Source organism: Leucopleurus acutus (genome assembly GCF_964270905.1).
Source record: "Leucopleurus acutus genome assembly, chromosome: X".
Classification (NCBI taxonomy): Eukaryota; Metazoa; Chordata; class Mammalia; order Artiodactyla; family Delphinidae; genus Leucopleurus; species Leucopleurus acutus.
The window spans coordinates 84,275,215-84,291,562 of record NC_139148.1 but is presented as its reverse complement, the minus strand read 5'-3'; the positions used below and the strand labels follow the sequence as shown (position 1 = coordinate 84,291,562).

General features: G+C 39.2%; 1 pseudogene across 1 annotated transcript; it reads right to left on the bottom strand.

The window, feature by feature from the left end:
• Positions 1 to 1,832: 1,832 nt before the first annotated feature.
• Positions 1,833 to 2,428, bottom strand: LOC309977958 (large ribosomal subunit protein uL29-like; annotated as a pseudogene). Its single transcript has one exon. The product of its transcript is annotated as a large ribosomal subunit protein uL29-like (transcript).
• Between the last annotated feature and the right edge of the window lie 13,920 nt (positions 2,429 to 16,348).

Below are 16,348 nucleotides of genomic sequence, written 5' to 3'. Positions count from 1 at the left end.
AATTATACTAGACTCTCTAATTTTAGATATGTTTGAAATTATCCATAAAATAAAGTAAAAAACAAAATATGTGAAGCAATATGAATGTAGAATCTTCTTAATTATTATAATTTCCCCCATCTTTTACTTTTTTCTTACCCGCGCCTAATTTGACAGATTTTTTTAGCATCTTGCATTTACTGAGACTTACAAAGGCATTCAGCCTAGATTTCATTGAAGCAACAACTCACTTTGCATTCATATTTCATCAGTTTACATAATATTTAATTAAATCACATAATTGCATTATTATGTGCAACTGGCATAGATTTGGAACAAACTCAACTAATTTTCAGTAAGCACACAACTCAAACTGTTGAAGCAGAAGTATCTGGGCAAACTAGACTCTTCTAGTCACACTACTTCTAACCACACTACTAACTATAAGCACTTAACGTACCATGCTTATTGGTCCTGGGTTTCACTGTCAATTAATCCAGCAAGATGATTAAGCAGAAGTTCACTAAGAGAGAATCTACTGTATTTTGTTGTTGTTTATGTACGTGTTCTCCTACAGTTTTCAAACTTTAATTCTGACTTCAGTTAATCTTCTTTCTGATCTCAAACTCAAGACAGTTGAAGATTTTATATTTGCCTCAAATGATCTTCTGGTGTGTAATGGAGCCAGTGGGACTAAATTTTTCAGTTACTTATATTTGGCAAGGATGGGGAGGAAGGGTGTTTCATTTCTATATTCTTATTATTGTATTTTTCTGCTTTCTCACAACTCTCTGATTTGCTTGCTTAAAAAGAAATAGAAGTTAGGTTGTTTTGTGGACATTGGCTTTGGCGAGAAACCTGATTATACTTGCTAAGCCTCCTAGTAGCAATATTGAGGAATTAGTTAAAATGCTGAGACGAGAGTACAGACCCAGAGAGACAAAGAATGAGTGTGCTAGTAGTCCCCAGCTCTAAGTTTCTGCAATCATTTGTTGAAATACCTTGAGGAAGTAAGTCAGTTTTTATTTCTCTATGCAGGGTGGCAAAAGGTAATATGACGTACCAATCTTTTTATAATAATAAAACTGTAGGGACCAAAATTCCCTCTTTCTCCTCCTCCCTCCATGATACCTCAAAGCTGCTTCCAGAATGAACTAGTCATACTGCCCATTGAGTTTCTTTCATCAAACTCACAGCCATGGATGTTGGAAGGGACTGCTTTCCCTTTGCTTAACCACTTTAGTATGACTAACTCATGAACACACAGAAGCAAGGCAATTTGCTCCATCATTTTTCATCTCAGGTATGCAGCAACAGCATGCATTCTGAGTCACGCAGAGTCCACTCTAAAGAATGTGAGCTCAGAGGGGCTAATAATCAAATTAGGATACTAACAAAAGGCAATTTATAATGCTGAAACTAATGAGAGGTCAAAGAACAAAACTCTGCAAGGAGTTTTAATTATCCTGTCCTTTGTAACTCCACAAGAACATTTTTTTTTTTTTTTTGCGGTACGCGGGCCTCTCACTGCTGTGGCCTCTCCTGTTGCGGAGCACAGGCTCCGGACGTGCAGACTCAGCGGCCATGGCTCACGGGCCCAGTCGCTCCGCGGCATGTGGGATCTTCCCGGACGGGGGCACGAACCCGTGTCCCCTGCATCGGCAGGCGGACTCTCAACCACTGTGCCACCAGGGAAGCCCCACAAGAACATTTTTAAAGGAACACTGTCACCAGTATTCAACTGGTACTTTAAGTTCCATTAAGATTTACATAAGCTATTACATAAATGGGAAATACAGACTTTCTTTCCAAGTAGAGTAGGGATCTAAATCCTTCTCTTCAGGGATGGAAAACAAGCACTGTCTTGCTTTGATGTTCAATTTATTGGATCCTTTCCTTCCCATAGCACTGATGGAGAAACATGAAGCCTCTCTTCAAGGGAATCTCTAGATTGGATAGCATATAGAAAGAAAAGAACTGTAACAACCAAAACAACTACAACAGTTTTTCTGTCCTTGTTTCCTGTGCCATTTCATTTTCACTTTTTTTTTTTTTTCTAGTTTGTTTGTGTTTTATTGACTCTGTGATGCTCAGGCCTTGACTACGAACTTTGGCAGTGGATACAGCTGTTTCTTCTGCTGCTGCTTCTTGGTATTCAACTTCTCATGCTTGTTGAACCTGCAGCATGTGTTTTCTTGGGCTACAGATCCAGAGGCTTGTACTTCTTGCCCTTGTAGAATTTCCTGAGGTTCTCTTTCTGAGTTTTATTAACAACAGTGAGAACTCGGGCAATGGATTTATAAACATCTAGGATCTTGGAGAGCTTGGATGCCACACTGCTTGTCACTTTGGTGATTTCCAGCTACGACAGCTCCACCTTCAAGTCATCCAGCTGTTTCAGCAGCTCCATCTTTTTGCCAGGAAGATCTCAAGCTTTAATCTTGGCCATGACTGCACAAGCTGCGCCACCGCCTGCTCTTGAGGGAAAGAGTTTTTTTCACTTCTTATTTTCACTTTCCTCTGTCATATATATATCCACACGCACCACCACAACCACCACACCCAGCATTTCTGCAGGTCAAAGTGCCCTTCATCTCTCAGAGCCTAACTTCTTTCTAGGAGGTGTTTGAGATGGGTTTGTATATTTATCTGTTTGTTTGGAGAAGAGTGGCATAATTGATGAACTGAAGAAAATGACAATATCAACTGAATGTGGAACCTCTCAGGCAAAAATAAAACCAAAAAGCTGCTACCCTTAAAAGCTAGAGAAAAGTGGAGATGTTAGCAGCAACATACTGTGAACACGGCTGGTCTGGAAAGGCTTTTGCTACCAAGAGGGTTAATTGTCCAAAGGTAATGTCTACCCATCAAGCCAATTTAAGGCCAAAGAATGCATCTTGGCAAGGAGTTTTCTTTTATCAATAACTGCGTCAATAAAACAGCAAATGGAACACAAAAAAATCGAGCACATCCATATCATCAGAGCAGCAAGACAAGTAGCCCAGAGCACTGGAGGGTCTGGGTGTTGAACTAGTTGCCCTTATTACCGAAAAAAAACGTTAAAGTATAAAAGCAATTCCAACAAGGAAATTGGGAACAATGCAAATAACAAAACTTTCTTCCTGAAAAGGAAGAAAAAACCTGCAAATTCTTCTGCTAAACTTGTCATCACCACACCCTGCCATGTGACATTTACATTGTTCTTTTAAATAGGTAGTCCATCGTTTTATGAGACAGTGTAGCTTAAGGGCTAAGAGTGTGGGTTCTAGAGTCAAACTAAATCCAGTTCCATCACTTCTTAGCCACATAGTCTTGGGCAGGTTACTTTTTTCTTTCTAAGCCTCAGTTTCCTCATGTGTAAAACTGGGATAATAGCAAGGCAGCAAAAGTCCAGGCTTTGGAGTCAAACTGCCTGGTTCCCAGTCCTCTACTCTATCACTTACTGGCAGTGTGACCTTGAGCAAATTGCATAACTTCTCTGTGGCTGTTTCCCCTTCAATAAAATGCGCCCAATTGATTGTCAGGATCTCACAGGATCATTTTGAAAATTATATGTATTATAGAACACATGTAAAGCACTTAGTAAGTGCTCCACAGATATAAGTCATTAGTACCTACCTCAGAAGGTTGTAGTAAGGACGAAATGAGACAAAGAATGAAAAGCTTTTAAGCTTGGTATACTCAGTGCTCAATAAATGCTAGCTTTTGTTATGTGCTTGTCTTTTGACTCTCCAACTGGCTTTTAAGCTTCTAGAGGATGAGTCTTAATTTTTTTTCTTCATACTATAATATCTAGCACTCTGTTATATGCAAATAAAAGTAACTCAACTATAGCCAAAGGAAAGAAAGGAACAAATCCTCATGCAGAAAAAGTAGAAACTCAAATATCAGAACCGTGGACTCATATGCCATGAAAAGATTGGGTTTATTAAAAATTAATGGTACAGGTCAAACAACATGTCTGATTTTTGGCAAATCATAAATATTATCAAGAGCAAACAATTTGGCATTTGATTTCTTACTTGTGTAGGGAAGTATAAATATTTTTCGCTCTACCCTTCTAGGTTCTTGGCTGAGACCCCCTGTAATAAAAGACAGATTAACAGGAGAAAAACAATTTTAATTATGTACATACTATGTAGTACCGGAGCCCCACAAAGATATGAGGCTCAAAAGGAAGCCAGACAATAGAGGCTTATATACCATCCCGAGGCAAGGAAAGGAATAGAAGTCTGGGGCTGTAAAGCAGGGGAGGCAAGTCATAGGACGATGAGAAGAGAAAATGTGTGGTAAACAAAAGTTGCACTGCCAGGTAGATAAATTTCTCAGGTAAAAAAATGATCTCTGATAAAATCTCTCTTCCTGCTACCAGCCCCCTTTCTAATGTAAATTTCATTTATAAATGTAGCTTTCCCTTACAAAAGGGCAACTTTGTTTTCAGAGCTTCTCCTATATCTGTAGTTTCTCAAGATGATTCTTAGGCCAAAGAGACATATTTTGGGGTGGCATTTCATTTGAAAATATTGATGACTACAATAGATGACTCAGTTAAAAAAAAAAAAAATGGCCAAACGAATGATGTTACATAGACACAGCTTAGGAGATAGTTCTCACGCTTGAGATTTCTGTGAATCACCTTTACAAATTTCATTACTTCAGTATACCACCAAAAACATTCCTTCACAATTTATGCTTTATACACATACCACATTTACTATTATTTTCTTAACAACTTTTTCTTTGAACTAACTTAAATTGTGTTAAAAACAAGACAACAGGCCCAAAATGGAGTCACTTATGCCAAGCCCCATGTCGCCAAGACTTAATTATGGTTTTGGCCTCTCCCAGAAATGGAATCGAAAACCAGTCAATCAGGAATCACCTCGTTAGCGCTAGCGAGGTCATCTGCCTGATAGACACCTGCCATCCCCTAAAGGAAAGTGACCTTGCCATAAACAATCCACTTTTTGCCCAATTAACTTTCTTATTCCCACTCCCTTCTACCTATAAAATTCTGTCATTTTGTACAGCTCCTCAGAGCTCCTTTCTATCTGCTAGAAGGGATGCTGTCCAATTCATGAACTATTGAATAAAGCCAATAAGATCTTTAAAATTTACTCAATTGTACTTAGATTTTTTTTTTTTTTTTTTTTGTGGTACGCAGGGCTCTCACTGTTGTGGCCTCTCCCGTTGCAGAGCACAGGCTCCAGACGCGCAGGCTTAGCGGCCATGGCTCACGGGCCCATCCGCTCCGCAGTATGTGGGATCTTCCCAGACCGGGACACGAACCCGTGTCCCCTGCATCGGCAGACGGACTCTCAACCACTGCGCCACCAGGGAAGCCCATGTACTTAGATTTTTAACAATTGTTTTTACTAATCGATTTGAAAAGCTGAGTTTATATCATTACATAAAATGGAAACCAGTATCATTTATCATAAATAGAAGGTGAGAGTAAAAGTAAATATAATGAAAACAAAACAGTGTTCTTAAAATCTAGATAAATATTGTTGCCTGGCAGAGGCTCCTGAGTCTGTGGCTTTGAGACCTGCTTTTTCTTTGTTAAAAAGTTTGTTTAGAACACATCAGAAATGTTTAAGACTAACTTTCACCAAAGTGAAAACTGAAAAAGAATTTAAAAGGGAAAACTTCCCCACTCTATGACTCAGTATTATTTAATGTCTATATACTCTGTGCACCACCTGAAATCATTTTGTGATTTCATGAAACACTGGCCTAGATGATCAATGAAGAATGGTTTCTGGTTCCCCAAATGCCTGTACAATATTGTTCTCAGGGTGTAGCCCCTGAATTACCTGCATCTGAATCACCTATGGGTGCTTGTTTAAAAAGGGGGGTGGTAACTAATGAATCACTACTTAATCTGGAGACTGGGACCCGACATATTACATTACTAAGAAACACCCACAGGTGATTTTGATGCACAATAAAGTCTGAAAACCAGGGCTATATTATAGCAATTATTGAAGAAGGTGGAACCATCCCTATAACAGCTCTGTAGATACAGAAAAGCTGAAAGGAAAAGTGAACGGAGAATTTAGCTAAAGGAGGTAATCTGCCCCAGACCTGAACTGTGAGGCTACAGTCTGCGAGATAAGCACTGCATTTAACTGGAGTATTTTAATACCAGAATGAGGTAGAAAGGGAAAAAAAAGAAGAAAGGCATCCGGCAATGAGAGAACAAAAAGATTCAATGAAGAAAGGGATTGATTTACAAGAAAAGATGAAAGGAATTTAAAATGTGGCTTTGCTAAGTGATCACTAAGCAGGGGTGTGATAACAGTTTACAGATGTTTGAATCATATACTAAAAAGAGGAGGAGGAATTTGTTAAGTAAGAACAAGAAGGGATAATTAGACATTAAGAGAATGTAATTGACCAAATTCTCTTTCCATATAACTCAGCTTAAGCATTCCTGCTCTGCATGTTGTGTCCAACTTCTGCCCTAAGGGATGTGCTCTGATCTTCTCCCCAAAAGAGCCTTGAGCATCACTCTAGTATCTGTGCCTTTGTTCAAGCATACTCCTCTGAAGGGGAGCAGAATATGCCATCCCAAAATATGCCTCTTTGGTGTTAGGATTATTTTGAGCTGATTATTTTTGAGAGGCTGCAAATAGAAGATTCTCTGAAAATAGAGTAGAACTTGCCCTTTCCTGAGGGCAAATTACATTTATGAGGGAAACCTCCATTTGTAAGGGTGTTTCCCTCTCTCTACCAGGAAGAGAAAGTTGGCTCTAAATCACAAGAGAATTCTGTCAATGGAGAAGGCACTGACTGAAATCTGCATAACAAGACTTACCCTTGTTTACTGTGCTTTTCCTGATCACCTCTCATAACTGGCTCCCCCACCTAACTTCCAGGTCACTGTGGCTGTCATGACCTCCACATCCCTCCCAAAATTACAGCCTAGACTCTCACTCCACTAGGGCAAAGCCTAAAGGTCTAGTGGCCCTAACAAACACCTTAAGAGCATTATAGGGGAGTCTGCAGTAGAGCTTGGGAGACCTCCACTTTGAGGAGCTGAGAAATTGATTGGCAGTAGGGCCAGACTCTGGCAAAACCAACCAGTTGTAAAATTTGTCTTCAGCAGCTTTTTTGTGCCATCCCCAGTTCCAGATTCCCAGACATCTCGGAATATATAAGTAAATGTCCCTCTTGTAAGAGGAGAAAGGGATCAAATAAATACCACTCATACATGGAATGTCTTAATATGTATTGGGCTCCATCCCACAGGCCTGCAAGCCCTGTACTTGCCCGACATCAAGACCAAAGAAAGAGCCCAGCGTCAGCAATAGAGACATCAGTGGTTTAATGGATGGGGGATCTTACACGGCTGAAGCAACACCGTGCGCAGTGGAAGGCAGGCAGGACACAGCAGCAGTCTTGCAGTCTTCACTCCTGGGGTGGAGGTTGCTGGGAAACCAGGTGGAAATGTTCTGACCTAGGATTAGGACAATCACTAGCTGGGTCTGGGGGCACGTATGTAGGAAGGTCGGTCATGTGAGTAGGGTGTAGGTGAAGCAGGCGCTGGTCGATCAGGGGATGTACAGAGAGCAAGAGAACAGCCATCTTGAGTGGTGTGACCATATAATATGTTACCTCTGGGAGCAGGAATGGTAATTACTGTAAAAGAGCACTGTGGGGGAACTTCCCTGGTGGTGCTATGGTTAAGACTCCGCACTCCCAATGCAGGGGGCTGGGGTTCAATCCTTAGTCAGGGAACTAGATCCCACATGCATGCCACAACTAAGAGTTCACATGCCACAACTAAGGAGCCAATGAGCCACAACTAAGGAGCCCGTGAGCTGCAACTAAGGAGCCAGCAAGCCACAACTAAGACCCAGCACAACCAAATAAATAAATAAAATAAATAAATAAACATTAAAAAAAAAGAGCACTGTGGAGAAAGGAAGATGCTTAAATCAAATGCAAAAATTCTAAAATTAGAATTTTAGACACTGAGCATCTGAGTACTGAGCTTTTTGGGGGAAGAGGAACACCATAAATAGACCTCATTTTACCACATTAGTGATTCTGTAGGGGAGGAAAAATAATTTTCCATTTACCCTTTTGGTTCTTGATTGAGACTCCCTGGTAATCAAAAACAGATTACAAGAGAAAAACAAACGGAAGTCTAATAACATGTATACCTCCTGTATACACGGGAGATACTCAGGAAAACTAACTCCCTGAGATGAGCTGGGCCAAGCCATCGCCTTAAATACTATTTCCATCTAAAAACAAAAGAAGTTGGGGGAGGGAGATGCCAGTTATGGGAGGTAACCAGGAGAAGCACAGTAAACAAGGGTAAGGTTGTTATACAGATTTAAGTCATTACCTTGTCCATTGATATTGTTGCTGGTGAATTTAAGGTTCTTTCTTCATCGCGAAGGAATTTGGAAACGAAGTGATAGGTAAGAAGTGGATTTATAGAGACAAACACACTCCACAGATAAAGTGTGGGCCATCTTGGAAGGCAAGAGGCAAGAGGCAAGAGGCCTCGAAATATGGCATGGTTAGTTTGTATGGGCTGGATAATTTCATAGGCTAATGAGTGGGAAGATTATTCCAACTATTTTGGGGAAGGAGTGGGAATTTCCAGGAATTGGGCCACCACCCACTTTTTGACCTTTCATGCTTGGCTGCAAAACTGTCATGACGCTGGTGGGTGTGTCACTTAACTTATGCTAATGTATTACAATGAGCATATAATGAGGCTCAAGGTCTACTGGAAGTCGAATCTCCAACCATCTTGGACCTAGTTGGTTCTCACTCGTTTTCATCATGTACTATGGCTATGTCTTCCTTTTAAAGGTTGTGCCTTTCCCCCTTCCCTCCTGTTCCAATATGAGTTTCCAGAAATTTACAGTCATCCTTCTCCTCCTGGTAGAGAGAGGAAGACACCCTTACAAATGGAGATCTCCCTTATAAATATACATTTGCCTCAGGCAAGGGCAACTTCTACTCTGTTTTCAGAGATTCTCCTGTGTCTGCAGCCTCTCAAAAATAATTAGCCCAAAATAATCCTCAGGCCAAAAAGATATATTTTGGGGTGGCATATTCTGCTCCCCTTCACCACATTAGTGACGCTAAACTGCTGTCCCCTAATTTCAAACTGATCAGTGACACCTGAAAAAACCTGGATATTGAAGCTATGCCCTACGCTACCCTCTTCTGTCCCCTGACAGTTCAGAAACATTAACTTATTGAGTGACTTTCAGAGCCCACTTACTGAAGGTCTGACATAGCCACATAGCAGTTTGTAACTTTAGATACACTACCAAATGTAAAATAGATAGTTAGTGGGAAGCAGCTGCATAGCACGGGGAGATCAGCTCGGTGCTTTGTGACCACCTAGAGGGGTGGGATAGGAAGGGTGGGAGGGAGACTCAAGAGGGAGGAGATATGGGGATATATGTATACGTAGAGTTGATTCACTTTGTTATACAGCAGCAACCAACACAACACTGTAAAGCAATTATACTCCAATAAAGATGTTAAAAATATATATTTTTCAGATTTACATACGCCTTCACATATACCACCTGTATTTCCTCTCCCAGTCCTTTCATAGTTTCTCAATAGCTCACTTTACTGTGGACTCACATGAGTTAGAATGCTGTTCAATCAACCAACAATTTCCTGACTGAATGATTAAGAAATGTGGCATAAGTGGCATAATTTGAGACTCAAGCTAGACTAGACTGAGAAGCAGAAATGCAGAGGAAGGGCTTTAAAATACATCACTTGATGGATAGCCTGAATCATCGCTGGGTCTCTTCCATCTATGTATTTTATATAATAAAGTAGCACTGTACTTTACAAGGAATTTCACATTACCATAGAAGATTCTCTTTCATTGTATTTTAATTTGGGTTTAATATAGAAAATATTTGAATGTCCTATTCATCAGCTGAATAGCGTTTCTATCAGAAGTAGATAAAGGCTGTGTTGCTTTTGCCTGTTCAGCACTTTTTTCTCCTTCACTTGGGAGTAGAGCTCTCCTTTCCTCTGGGGAAACACAGTTCATGTGGTTTTACTCCTGCCCTGGCCACTGGGGTGGTCTTATGACCCAGAAGTGTTCTCATGACCCAGATTTGGTTAATCAGAATACCCCATATCTCTTGCCCCAGTGATTGGTCCAGGGATGATCACAAGATTCAGGTCAGACTAGTCAAGGTGCTTTGGCTGAAATCACTGCATGCAAGTCTGGGGTCATCCTGCCATGCCTGTGCCTCTGTGGAGGGGAGCTGTATGAGAATGAAGACAAGCAGAAGTGATGGATGGAGAGAGAGAGAGTTGGAACTCCTAGATGTAGCTGTGCCTGGAGCTCATTGAAACCCCCCTTCGACTTCACAAGTACATAAGCCATTACATTCTCCTTTTTTGCTTATTTGGGTTCATATTGGGTTTCTGACACTCGCAACCAAAATATTTCCACATAACACATTTCCAGGTTTTACTTAGGAAAAATGAATTAAACATAGAAGAATACTTTGCTTTATGTAATTGGTATCTTTTTCAGAAGTTGAAGTTAAATAAATTTTTGTGAATCAAATCATACGAAGGGGGACAGAACATGCCATCCAAAATATGCCCCTTTGGCACAAGGATTATTCTGAGCTATTTTGAAAAGCTGAAGACACAGGAGAAGCTCTGTAAACAGTGGAAATGATTCTTTTGTAAAGTACATTTACATTAGAAAAGGGGCCTGTAGCAGGAAGCTCACTTTTTCACCTGAGAGATCTGCCTGGCAGGGCAAGCTTTGTTTACCAAACATTTTCTTTTCTCACTTTCCTGTGAATTGCCTTCCCTGCTTTGAAGTCCCAGACCCCTATCCCTTTCCTTAGCTCAGGATGATATATAACTCTATTGCCTGGCAGATTTTTGAGTTATATCTTTGTGGGGCTCCCATACATACTTATGTGCTATGTAAATTAATTTATTTTTCTTCTGTTCATCTGTCTTTTTGCTGCTGGGGGTGGGGGTGGGGAGGTTTCAGCCAAGAACATAGAAGAGTAGAGGGAAAATTGTATTTCCTCCCATATACATACTACATCAAAAACAGTACATTGTTAAAAGGAGACTTGTTGGGAATCTTTCATAGTACAGGTTTTTGGGGCGGCTTTCTGTTTGTTTGTTTGTTTTTAAGGAAAGGCATTACAAACGTAGAAATGTGCAAGTACCTGTTGGCGATTCTGGGAGAGCTACTTGGCCGCTTTCATGATCCCAGAAAGAGAGCAATGACTTTATTGATTTCATTATTTCTTGGGTATTAATTCTCACGCTTGTAGGCTTAGAAATTTGATTTAGTTGATATACTAAGATAGGATCTATCCCTCAGGGAAGGATTCCCAATGAGCAAGCTCACAGAGACTAAAATAGAAAACCAAAATGCCAATTGATTAATGGACAATTACAAAGACAGTCCTCCAATGGACAAGAATCCTTGCATCAGCAGATCATTGAATTTTGTTTTTGAGGGCATAAGTTTCATCCTGATAATCTTGATTCAGTCACATATGCTTTTCATAGGCCTATAGTATAGTACAGGCATACTTCAGAGATACTGGGGGTTGGGTTCACTGCAATAAAGCAAATATCCCAATAAAGTGAGTCACATGATTTTTTTGGTTTCCCAGTGCATATAAGAGTAATGTTTACCCTATACTGAAGTCTATTAAGTGTGCAATAGCAAAAGCAATATATATACCTTAATTTAAAAATACTTGACTGCTAAAAATGCCCATTTATAATAGTTACATCAAAGATCACTGACACAAATCATAATAACAAATATAATAATGATGAAAAAGTTCTAGATATTTTGAGAATCACCGAAATGTGATACATAGACATGAAGCGAGCAAATGCTGTTGGAAAAATAGCACTGATAGACTTCCTCCTTGCAATGTTGTCACACATCTTCAATTTGTAAAAAATGCAGTAAATGTAAAGTGCAATAAAGTGCAATAAAATGAGTTATGCCTGTATATGAAAAAGTTTGGAATTAGATATCAATGTTAACAAATCATGGAACTTCACATAAAAATCTGGATTTACAACTTCTCTTGAAAAATCAAAATACATACCAACACTAATTTCTCTGATCATGGCAACCATGGCATGGATCTGAGTAGGGCCTGAGCCCTTTATAAGAGACTTGGACTCTCCTATATACTAGAGTCCTCATCAGGCCCAGTGTCTTCATTTATATTCCCTTCCTGGCCTATACAGGTATTTGAATTTCATACATTTAGAAATGAAAGTTACATGTGACGTCAATAAGCTCTTTCCTTCCCCCTAGCCACAGAGTTTGATTCAAGAGTGGGAATGTGAGTGAAGCCAATGTAATTAGAGTGAATCTCAGGGGTTTTGCTGGGAATGTTGGGGCAAAGATGCTCGCCGTTTTTTCTGCTGCAAATGAAAAAGGAGGCATGTATGTCTGGGTGTTACTGGCAGCCATCCTGGGACTATAAGGGAAGCAAGTCTTATGATGACAAATTACAACAAAGAAGACAGCAGAAACACCAAAAGAAATAGGATCCTTTGGGACTTGAGTGAGCTGCAGGATCAAGCCTTACCTAAAGCTACACTGGAATTTTCAGGTACGTAGGTGTCATTATTTAAACCAGTTTGAGTTGGGTGTGAGGGGAGCAGAATATGCCGCCCCAAAATTTGTTTTTTTAGCGTAAAGATTATTTTGGGCTGATTATTTTTGAGAGCTTGCAGACACAAGAGAATATCTGGAAACAGTAAAAGTTACCCTTGTTAGGGAAATTTATGCTTATAAGGGAAATCTCCACTTGAAAGTGTGGCTCCCTCTCTGTACCAGACTATTTAGATGACTAAATCTCTAGGAATTTTTGAATGGAAAAGGCAACCACTCAAATCTGCATAACAACCATACCCTTGTCTACTGTGCTTTTCCTAATAGCTTTCCATAACTGGCCCCCACAACCCTCAACACCTTCTTTGTCTTTAGCTGGATATGGTGTTTAACGTGATGACTTGGGCCGTTTCCAGAAGTTACTCAGTTTTTGTGGGTCTCTCCAATATATATAGGAGGTATACATGGTATTAAACTTGTTTGTTTTTCTCCTGTCAATCTGTCTTTTATTACAGGGTGTGTCAGCCAAGAACCTAGGAGGGTAAAGGGAAAATATTTTTTCTTCCTCTACAGGTGATTTGCCACAAAAAGTATTCTGATATGGGAAAGGTACTTTTTTTCTCCAATAGAATGTCTAGCAAAACTATTGTTACTCATGAGAGCATGGCAAATCCCTTAGAAATCCCGAAGCAAAAACAGATTAAGAATTACTACTCTCAACTACAAGATATAATAAAATTAGGGTTCACTTACTGAATTCCAGTTTTAGTCTCACTTTCATGAGGTTGTACTTAATTCACCTGGATTAGACTTTTGGATCTTCCCAGACCCTCTAGTCCTCACAGGCAACTTCTTGCTTTACCCACACACGGCTAGTCACATATCTTTTGATAAAGATTTAACGTTTGAGGTCAATTATATTAACCCAATCTCCAAGGTTTGTGTGAGATAATTTATAGACTTACTCATGTACTGTAAATAAGAGGAACATATATGATTGCACAGCATATAATCTACTTATACAGGATATTTTACAATTCAGGAATATATCTCTTATCAAAAGAATCATTATTTGGCAACTCTAACAATCTGAAATATTGATAAATATCAGGAAGAAACTAAAAGATTTTTCTATGAAGCCCAATTACATATAATGAAATTCTCACAAAAATGAACATTGCTTCAGTCAGAGGACTTCCCCCCCGCCACCACCACCACCCCACACACCCTCAGGACCTTAGAGCCATTTATTCTTATTTTGTGTAGAATTCAAACTAAACTGATTTCTCAAGTCATAAAAGTTTAGAAGTAATGAATCAGAAGTATTTGTGGAGGTGGCATTGTTGAAGTAGGCACTGGAAGGAAGGGAGGGGGATGGAAGAGAGACAAAGAGAGGGACTCGAAAACCACAGCATTATTATTGAGCCAGAGAAGCTGAAATACAAGAATTGGTTCTGAAAGCAACACAGTATCATGTACAGGGTAGTGTAATTGCTGGTATTTAATTTGATGAACCTGATTAACCTGAAAGTTAAATTATGTCCAATAACTTTTATTTAAGAAGAAATATAACTATGTTATATATTTTAGAAGTATTTCTTCCCAAAGAATTAAGCTGTAGCTTTTAAAGAAATATACTTCAGTTATAACAAATAACACAGTTCTTGGCATATAGTAGGGGAGATATATATATATATCTCAGGTACTTGTAAATCCATTTTGCCTTCCTGTGGATTCCATGTCTACTAATTGACAATTTGAGTGTGTGTGTGTGTTTGTAACTGTTGGGGGAAAAAGAAATCATTTATGTGGAATATTACTTACTTATAAAAAAAGCTGTATTAAGCTGACCATATTTTTCAACTATAAATTAGGCCATATAGTTGGAAAATAAAATACTTTTTTCCAATTTGTGAATGTATATGCAAGTCTTACAAAAGCATAGAAACAAAGTAATTCCACTTCATTTCAAAGAATAAAATGAGATGAAATTAGGACTGTCCACCCACAAAAAAATTTTAAATTTGTATGGAAACACAAAAGACCCAAAATAGCCAAAATAATCTTGAGAAAGAAGAACGGAGCTGGAGGCACCGTGCTCCCTGACTTCAGACTATACTACAAAGCTACAGTAATCAGAAAAGTATGTTACTGGCACAAAAATGGATACAGAAATCAATGGACCAGGATAGAAAGCCCAGAAATAAACCCACACACCAATGGTCATTTAATCTATCACAAAGGAGGCAAGAATATACAGTGGAGAAAAGGCAGCCTCTTCAATAACTGGTGCTTGGAAAACTGGACAGCTACTTGTAAAAGAATGAAATTAGAACATTCTCTAACACATTACAAAAATAAACTCAAAATGAATTAAAGACCTAAATATAAGACTGGACACTATAAAACTCCTAGAGGAAAACATAGGCAGAACACTCTTTAACATAAATCGCAACAATATTTTTTGGATCCATCTCCCAGAGTAATGGAAATAAAAACAAAAATGAACAAATGGGACCTAATTAAACTGAAAAGCTTTTGCACAACAAAGAAAGCCATAAACAAGATGAAAAGACAACCTACAGATTGGGAGAAAATATTTGCAAACGATGCTACCAACAAGGGATCAATTTCCAAAATATACAAACAGCTCATACAGCTTAATATTTAAAAAAAAACCCAAACAAAAAAATGGGCAGAAAACCTAAGTAGACATTTCTCCAAAGGAGACATACAGACGACCAACAGGCACATGAAAAGATGCTCAATATCGCTAATTATTAGAGAAATGCAAATTAAAAGTACAATGACGTATCACCCACACTAGTCAGAATGGCCATCGTCAAAAAGTCTACAAATAATAGGGCTTCCCTGGTGGCGCAGTGGTTGAGAGTCCACCTGCCGATGCAGGGGACACGGGTTCATGCCCCGGTCCGGGAAGATCCCATATGCCGCGGAGTGGCTGGGCCCGTGAGCCATGGCTACTGAGCCTGCGCGTCTGGAGACTGTGCTCCGCAACGGGAGAGGCCACAACAGTGGGAGGCCCTCATACCGCAAAAAAAAAAAAAAAAAAGCCTACAAATAATAAATGTTGGAGAGGGTGTGGATTAAAAGGAACCCTCCTACACTCTTGGTGAGAATGTAAATTGGTGCAGCCACTATGGAGAACAGTATGGAGGTTCCTTAAAAAACTAAAAATAGAGCTACCATATGGTCTTGCAATCCCACTTCTGGGCATATATCTGGAGAAAACTCTAATTTGAAAAGATACATGCACCCCAATGTTCATAGCAGCACTGTTACAATAGCCAAGACATGGAAGCAACATAAATGTCCATAAATAGATGAATGGATAAAGATGTGGTATATATATATATACAATGAAATATTACTCAGCCATAAAAAATAATGAAATAATGCCATTTGGCAGCAACATGGATGGAACTAGAGATTATCATGTTAAGTGAAGTAAGTCAGACAGAGAAATACAAATATCATCTAATATCACTTATATGTGGAATCTAAAAAAAAAAAATGATACAAATGAACTTATTTACAAAACAGAAATAGACTCACAGACATAGAAAACAAATTTATAGTTACCAAAGGGGAAAGGGGAGGGGGAGGGAAAAGCTAGGAGTATGGGATTAACAGGTACACACTACTATATATAAAATAGGTAATCAACAAAAAGACCTACTGTATAGCACAGGGAACTATATTCAATATCTTTTAATA